We start from the raw sequence: 9,376 nt of genomic DNA on the forward strand, positions 1-9,376 counted from the left end.
GAGACCGTCCAAAATCTGAATGAAGAAGTTTGTCTAGCACTTATTGTTTGCAACTAATCGACGTGAATAATTGGATATTATATCCAATGAGTAGAAAGACAAGTAAAATTGTCAACAAACCTGGCTTGCAGTAGTAATCTGGGTCAATGTCACTACGACCAACAATCCAAAATGACTAGTTTCTGTTCCAAGGGCCAGAATTTTGAAAACCCTATGAACTTTAGAGGTACTAAATATTACCGAAATACATCTGAACCATTAAGTTTAGGTAGCACTGAGGACACAACAAACCCTAATGACAGTCCTGCCTAATGAGTAATGAATCAATTAGAAAATGGGTGATGAGGAGTGGCTGCTGAGTGTTGAGGACGTATCTCAGGATAAATCGGGTTGGCTTGGTGGGTGCTACATGCCTGAGCCCTGAACGGACTGGGAAGGTAGGCACGGCGGCGCGCCCGGGCAGCAGTGACGCTGTTGGGCGAGCGGCTCCTGGCCTCCTATTAGTCTAGCGTCTCCTCCTAGAGTCATGCCGTCCGGAGATGGCAAGTCGCCGGCGAGGCAGGAGGCTGGGGGCGAGTAGAGATCGGAAGCGCGCAACAGAACAAAGGGGAATCGGGGCCTGGGACGACCCAAAATCCCAGGGTGGGCCGGCCCACCGTGGGCACCCTGTAGAGATACACACCCGAGCGACGAACATCCATTTTCGAAACTAATTTAGGAACATTTAGCTGACCAATTAAACAACTCTGTTTTAATATTATCAGATTCGTATTTGAACATCTAAGCTTGTTTAGCTTGATGGGCGGAGTAGTGTTATTATGACACGAAGCACGTATTCTGATCGTATAGTGATCATAAAAGGGGGAACTCTAAGCATATTTTTTATAGCAAAAGAGGGTTTCCCCTCCTATTTCTATTAAAGAAACCACCACGGAACCAACATGATCAATTAAACCCTAAGCATGATCAATTAAACCATATTATGGCTGTGCCATGGCAGATTTGAAGCTGCAAACCGGAGAAATGATATTTAGCATCCATTGTTTGCTTTGAACTAAGAACTAAATTCTAAGAGCTGAAAAGAAAGTAGAGTAACCAAGTTAAGATGTATTTTCTGGTTGAGATCAAAAAGTTGAGCAGATATGAAGTACCACCTCTCTTGCGGCACCATGTAGGCATCGGGGGTGCGATGGCTGTTGGTGGCGTTGAAGCAGATCTGCGACGGTAGACGGGTGCATTGGGGGATAAGTCCCGTTGCAGTGGAAGAGAAGGTCGTGTGACCGGCCCCGACAAAGAGGATGACAACGCCGATGAAGTGAGAGGACGCGATGCAAGGCTATTGGTCTGTCGCCGTGGATGAGAAACGTCCATCTCTAGCAGTGGACGACGCGGTCTTGGTAGGCGCTCTGGCATGGTGGAGGACGGCGGCGATGGATGTGGTGGAGGACGACGGCGATGGATGGGGTGGTGGACGGAGGCTGGTGTGGGGATGGGGTGTTCTAGCGTGGACGGTGTATGAATGTGAAAATGGAGGGAGAGGTACGGGGAACCATATTTTTGGGACGCGCCTGTCTGAAATATGGGAAAGTTACGAACTTAGCCCCCTTTTAAAATTTGGACGTCTCGTCGGTTGGGGATAGGACCGTAATCTCGCATCTCGCCAATATTTTCCCAGAGCGATTTCGGGCGAGGAGAGGGTGGTTGGCGTCCATGGTTGGCGCCCATGGTGTATGAACGGGGCTGACAGGTAGGGCGGTTGTTTCACGTCTGAGTGAAGTTACAAACCTGTCCCTATTGAAAATATTTGCCTACATTGATTTCGGCCGAGTCGAGTTTGTTTTGCCGCCCACCGTGTATGAATGGGGAATGGAGGGAGAAACAGAGGTTTTTCGGATGAGCTTGAATCAAATATGTTTTGCCGCCCATGTTTGACGCCCACCGTGTCGGAATGGGCTCAGAGGCGGTCGTGTCACGTCTAATTGAAGTTACTAACCTACCCCTATTTAGAGCAATGGAAATCGGGCCGGTGGATTGTCCGTGTAATGGGTAGACACTAATTTCCATCTCCCAAACACTTGGTTTCGGGCAGCCGACGTGGGAGTGGACATTTTGCTGCTTCTTTCGAATTTTGGGACAATAAGTATCCATGTTTACCCTGGCAACTAAATTCGAATCCACTTTGTATTCCTATATGAATCTTTATAAATCATTCTATGTGTTTTTATATATCTTCAAAAGGACGACAAAGATGTATTCCACTGTCATATATGAATATGGTTTACAAATGCCGATACTCAAATTCAGAAACTAGAATCCAGTTTAAGGTGAATTCGAATATTTGGAACACTTCATGTCCAACTCAAATGTCACGCGCATTATAATGTGTACTCCCATTTAGATATGTACACAAGCGATGTATCAAGATTCAAATACCGAGTCAATCAACCAAGAATGTACAGAACTAATAGACATATAAACACTTATAGAGTATATGGATCAATAATATCAACTAACATACATAAGCCAGGCCGCTATACTTTTTTTGGCTACAAAAACATCCTTTTTTTAGCCAGCATCTTGGCCCTTTCCGATGCGTGCCACTTATGGTCCATCTATACTACTACTATTGCTGAATGGACATTCAGCCCGATTGGCATATTTGTAGGTCTGGCACAACAATCCAAATGAAATGTCTCCGAGTCTTATCAATTAATACAGACTTGTGCTCAAATAAAATTACAAACCAAAAAAAACAATTATTACATGATCTCTAAAACAAATGGTTTGATTGATTACATGAACAGACAACACAAAGGTTATTCAACTATGGAAAGAATATTTCACCTATGATTTACCAAGTAGGAATTTAATTTCCTTTTTTCCTTCAGGACCTTAACAATCTGGTCAGTCTCAGCTTGCTTTGTTTTGAAATCCACCAAATATTTAATGGTTGTCTTGAGTACTGCTTGTGATTGTGCTGTTTGCTTCCTCAACATGTCAACTTCATCTCTAAGTGCAAAAGCAGAATCTCTTTCAACCACTAGTTTAGCCTCTAGAGCATCAGCAGTTGGCAATTCATAATGCACGATTGGGCCGGTGCCACTACTGTGGGATGATGCAACGTCCATGGGGACCTCGCTCTTTGATCTTGGGCTAACCTGTTTTGCCATTAAAGTTCCGATTGGATTCAGAAAAGTTGAAGTTAGCAAAACATCTCAACTGGGAGTTATAACAGCAAACCAGTTAAACAAACATGGAATTAAAGAGTTTCAACTGGATGCTGAAAAGTACAATAGTTATTAACATCATTGTAACCCGCTGTTGCAGCAGCAAAATAGTTAAACAAACAAGTAGATATTTAAGTTAAGGCAAACAGGTAATTCTTAACAATAAGTATCAAACACATAGATAGGCGCAGTCTACAATATGATTAACAGGCTGTGCCATTATGTAATCACTAGCAAACTAAATTAAGCCAAGCAACGTAATTGAACAATTTTGCAATAATTGGCTAACTAAAATTCCGAGAAGCAGGTAACTAAACTTACGCTAGTTCTTTGTACAGGCACACTGCAACTTCTTTTTCGCTTACAAGGTTGTACAAAGGAGTCCATGGCATCAATTGCTTGGATACGCAGTCCCAATACTTCTTTCTTCCCACACTGCATGGGTAAGTCGAATGGTTAGTCTGGTAACATGGTGCGTCCTTGATATGTTATATGAGGACGTGTAGTCAGACTAGTTGTAGCCAAACACATCACACTGGCTTTTACTGTATATTTCATGCGGTTACTTTTGGCATATCGAGATTTAAGCAATCTACAATAGGATGAAAAGACTGGCATCCTTCATATTATTGGCGAACTCAGTTCATAGAAACAAGCAATTCAACCATTCTGTGGGTAAATCAAAAGCGCCACTGGAATATTTTTCACTATCCAATCATACACGCAAAAAGGGCGATGCCACCATAGGGGCTGGTATGGGCGGCCGCCTCAGGTGGCTGGAAAGTGTGCACCTAGTTTGAGTCGTCCAGGTTGGCCCATGCTAGTTTTGTTCATCCCAACGCACGAGCAGGCAATGTAAAAAATGAAGAAAAATGTTTCAATTTGGATGGGCCAATAACATAAGTGCAAGGCAGGCCCTATAGCAGGCTCGCGGCCCATACAAGCACCTCCCATATCGATCGACAGCAGGAAAAAATCCCAATTCATTCGCTCCAGCCTCCAGTCTGGTTCGCTCCTAACCTAGCCGCCGCTGGACAGACTGACATAGCACTTCCTCGCGCCCTCGTTGGAGGGCGGTTGCCGGGCTTCAAGCGAACAGAAGGACAAAAAGATGAACATCCAACCCTGGGTGTAGCCTGCGTGGGAGGCAGCAGCGACAGCACGTGCATGGCATCGAGCTTGCGCAAAAGGACAGTCGCAGCTTGCAAGAGTAGCATGCGCAACGAGCAGGTACATCACATCCCTGATTATATCTAATTCAACTCTTCAATTTCTGGCCAATAGTTAAACCTAACGGTGTTGTAAAACTGCTTGTATGTAGGGAATCTATGAGAAAATGAAACCAATTTCTACTTATTTTATAACTCCCCCAATCAATACTGAACTGACTAAATCTGATGTATCTAATCAAGTTTCCGGTGCAAACATACAAGCTCATGTTGTTCTTGAGCCTGAAGTGTCTAATGAACAGACTGCTAATGAAGGATTTGATGCAAACATTTTACATGCTCCTGGTGATGAACATATATTGTCTAATGAGGGATCTAATGCAAGCGTTTTACAAGCTCATTGAAGGATTTAGTGTCTAATGATGATCTACTATGTTGAGAGAGACAGAGATTTGTAGGCATTGATGACAAGAAAATTATAATGCATTTTCATAGCTTGAGGAAACGTCGAGGTCATCTACCAGAAAGTCCCCGTATCATGAAAACATAGCATAAATACTTTTCTAATTTGTTGTTTGAAACTATTGGCATACTTGTGCAGGATAGATATATTGATATGCAGTTTGCGCACTGGTTATACGTGCAATTACACTTCGATATTTTCAGCCAGAGAACGAATAATTCAAGCAGGTACAGACCATGTTTATAGTCCTTGTACACCATGTTGTATTTTGTGTTTTTTGGTGCTTGCATCATTTAGTGTTTATAATCTGAACTACTTTGGATCATTAACTGGTTTTCAAAGTGCATGTAGCTTCACATTTCTCAAGTTATGTTGATTTCCGGAGTGCAAGTGCCTTTGTATTTTTTAAGTTAAATGTTCGCCCCTGGTAACTTGAATTCGTGGATCAGCCACTACACACAAATCATACACGAATGCCAGTACGAATTAAATGAAATGCAGGGACTTATGCTAGCTCGTTGTACAGGCTCACTGTAGCTCTGCCTGTGCTTGGGATGTTCCATGTACAAGTCCATGTTACCACTTGCTTGGATGTGCAGGCCTTGTGCTCCTTGCATCCCCCTCTGCATTTTTGACACGGTTAATGGTTGATCAAATAAGAGGAATCGACCTTGATGTTGTACCGGAGGACAGATACTTGCAAGGTTATACGGGTGTGCATGATGTGTACCAGATCCCGTAGCGCCATCATGCTTCGCTAAAAAATGGATTTGCTTGTTTCAGATGATATCTCCAGAAGAAATAAGAGTTAAAGTCAGAGTTGCATAGGCGTGTAAGCTAAGAGAGTAGTGAAAGGATATCCAAACATCGTCGAAACAGTGCACAAGGGAGTGATGTGTGGATATCTAGTTCGGGCCGGCGTTTGGGCATGCTCGCCTAGCTAGAGTGCGGGTCACTTCAGAGCCGTTGAGGGTGATGCGCTGGCGTTGGCTAGCCGCGCACAGATGCAGATCTTGAGTGGCAGCGGAGCGCTACGATGCGGTGGACGAGACCATTGGTGAAGCCCCAACGGCCTCGGGGGGCGGAGGTGCGACGATGTGCTCGGTGAAGTAGCCCCGGTGAGCTTGGAGACGGCGTCGGTGAAGCGCACCTGACGCGGTGGAACTCGGTGTCTGTGAGGCACGTCGGTTGCGGCGGCCGACATTGTCGGCAGACCACCCGGTGTGGTTGACGAGGGCGTAGATGAGGTAGCTCCGGTGCGGTGGTGAAGCGCGACCGTCGTCTTCATCATCGTCGTCCGACACAGAGGTGGGTAATGGTGGGGAAAGAGAAGAGACGAGGGGCGATTAGAGGGTTGGCGGCGAATTAGGGATTTGAGCAATCTGGGCATGGAAGGGGACGATGGAGAAGAGAGATTTTGCAGGGCTGGAATTGGGGCCGCCAGATATTTCAATCCGAAATGTGGAAGCGCGAACTTATATTGTCGTCGTCCTTCTTTTGGGGGGGAGGAGGGGTGGGTGGCTGGGTGCTACGTGTTCGTCCGACACACGCGACCACCCCGACAGGACTATGCTTCGGTGCCTTAAGGCACCTGCCTTTGTGTCCATGACACGTGGGCCCAACAGGTGGCTGTCCCACATGTCAGTCACCCAAGGGCAGTTGCCTTTAAGGCACCGAAGCAGCGCCCACCCCGACACGACCCTGGTCTGCTTGGTGCGCCTACATTTGAGAATGCAAACGAAACGAATCTTCTTTCATTTGCAAACGAATCTGTATGTATTACCATACCCGTGTTTTCCTTGCAACACTTAGTTATTCGAAACGAGATACTCCATCCATTCACTTTTGTAAGTTGTTTCAGACAACTTAAAATGAACTATTTTGCACATTGTCTGAAATGTCTTCAAGGTCTTATAAAAGTGAACAGAGGGAGTACTATAAATTAATTAATGAGGAGTTATTTGAAAAAAAATCGAAACGGTACCCACGCTAACGTGGATTAGAGTGTGTCACACAATTATTTATTTGAATTAGAGTGTGTGTCATGTAGTTAGTTATTTGAATTAGAGTGTGTGTCACGTAGCGATCTCCAATTCTAACGTGGATTTTGCATTTCACTGTATTCGCGCTACTTTTTTAATACAAATTCATATGTATATGATGAACACCATGGTAGTGAGAAAACTTTTGGATGGATTCAAACATATGACCTACAAAATAGCACAACAAATTGAGTCAATGTCAACTTTTCGAAACTTAGTATGGCACAAATTCGAAATAATTACCCGTATGCCTGGTCCTCGGTTCAAATCTTACAATGTACACCGAATTGAAACCACTACAAGAAATATGCTATCTTGTGACCTCCACTATTGGTCACTGAAAGGTCATAGTTTTTCATTTGCGACCTTTTTGTGACCAAAAACAGAAGGTCAAAAGCTGAGGGTCGTAAACTGACTATAGCGACCTTCTCTGTGAGAAGGTCGTGGACGTTTATGACCAAAATATTCCTACTGTGGCATTTTGGTCACTAGCAGCCTCCCCAGTCCACGTAAGCATCCAGCATGGCAAGCTGATGTGGCACAAGATTCAGCACGGTCCAATTCGGTTTTCTGCATGGGCCTAGCCTAACAATTCGGCCTTTTTACTATATTTTTTTATCAATTTTTGAACGGCTTCATGGGCCAAGCCTAACATTGCAGCCTTTTTATTTCCAAGGAGTGATCCTTTTTTAGACCATTTATTTTTTGGGTCGCATCTATTTCTCAATTGGGCCTCAGCCTTTTTACAGTCCATTTCCTTAATTTTTAGTTTTTCCCTATGAATATCATTTGGAAAATGCCCATTTTAGATGCCAAATACTATTAGGTCCCACTTGTCAGGTTCTAATTAAAGACAAAGCAGGTTTCAATTTCCACACAATTATTTCAGTCAGAACAGCAAAGAAATAAACATTTTCAAACCACATGCCAATTTTGGCTAAGAGCACAATCTTTACATAATTCATTTCACCATTACATGTGATACTATCACAACATATAACTACTACAACTATACTCCTGACTTCTTCACTTTCACTTTCAGGCTGGAGCTTCTTAAGTGAGAGGAAACACCATTTCTGGATATGTTCGTACAGGTTGAACGAAGGCACCTACCAATAAATCAAAAGAGTTAGAAACAAAATAAAAAATATATAGAAAGCAGCTAGGGACTAAATCATGAAGCATCTCTACATGTAACATGTAACAGTAGTAACCACAAAGACTAGCTCACAGAAACAACACAAGAGATAAGAACACATAGTTGTTGTGTGAATAACAAAACTCCCAGAATGGTTCTAGATGTTGAATGCAGAAAATGGATCAATCTTAGATGGTTCATTGAGCACGACACGAACGATTTAAGATAACAAGACATATGTTCTACACTAATTTTACACAAATCATTATCAATTACAATTTACAACAGACTCAAAACAGAACACCATAGCTTTTGCATCACATAGGGAATCAACACAATAATATATGTCATGCCATCATGGCTCATAGACCAAGTAACAAAAGAAAATAATGGGATATACAGCACACTTATCTAGTTGGAGAAGATAGCTCAAACAATAATCTGTCTAAGACCAGAATACAAGTGATGCTTATGATTGCAGAATCTAAACAGTGAGTTTAAATATATTGACATTTCAACCATAATGTAGCAGTAAAAAGAACATGTTTACATAAATAAGTATTGGGAAGTCAATGTAATAAGTACTGGTAAGTCAATGTCATGGCCATCACAGTTAATTTGTACTATTACATAAGATTTGGCTGATCTTCAGGTTTCAGTGCATGGGCTGTGCCATTAACACAAAATGCTACACTCGCCCATACTAACATAATGTATTCAGACAGGTCGAAGTTCAGTTAATTAGTCAGGACAAGATGCTCCCTTCCCTTACGGTAACAAGTAGGAGTAATAACGTCAACAACTCCATGCTTGGGATCGCAACAAACCAAAGGCGAGCCAGATTTTTTTCAGCTATATAGACATTGACCAAGTCATACTCAAGATGAAAAGAGAGGAGACAGGACAAACAGTTATACTCTAGAACAAACAAAAATTTAGAACAAACAGGAATTATATAGCAGGCCAGGCACTTGTTCATCTTCTACAACGAGGACCTGACCCGGCCAGTCAAAAGAAACAGCATAAGAAATGGTTGATTCAGGGAAGCATAACCAGAGGAATGTAATCTATGTATATGAGATCAGGCGAAGTAAAACTCCACATGCTTGCAGTAACAAGTAGCCTATCCCAACGAGGCAGACATTCTATCCAACAAGGACAACAACCTATCCCACTACCAACTACCATCTCACGAAGCATGAAACAACAACCACAACATCAATATCACTTCCCTCTCTCTCTCATAAAAAACATCGCTAGTCAAAGCGCTCGGGCAAACATCAACTCACCTGATGAGTAAGGCCCTCCAGATGTCCCTTTGGGGGAGCTTTGATCGC

The sequence above is a fragment of the Triticum dicoccoides genome, chromosome 7B (genome assembly GCF_002162155.2).
Source record: "Triticum dicoccoides isolate Atlit2015 ecotype Zavitan chromosome 7B, WEW_v2.0, whole genome shotgun sequence".
NCBI classification, from domain to species: Eukaryota; Viridiplantae; Streptophyta; class Magnoliopsida; order Poales; family Poaceae; genus Triticum; species Triticum dicoccoides.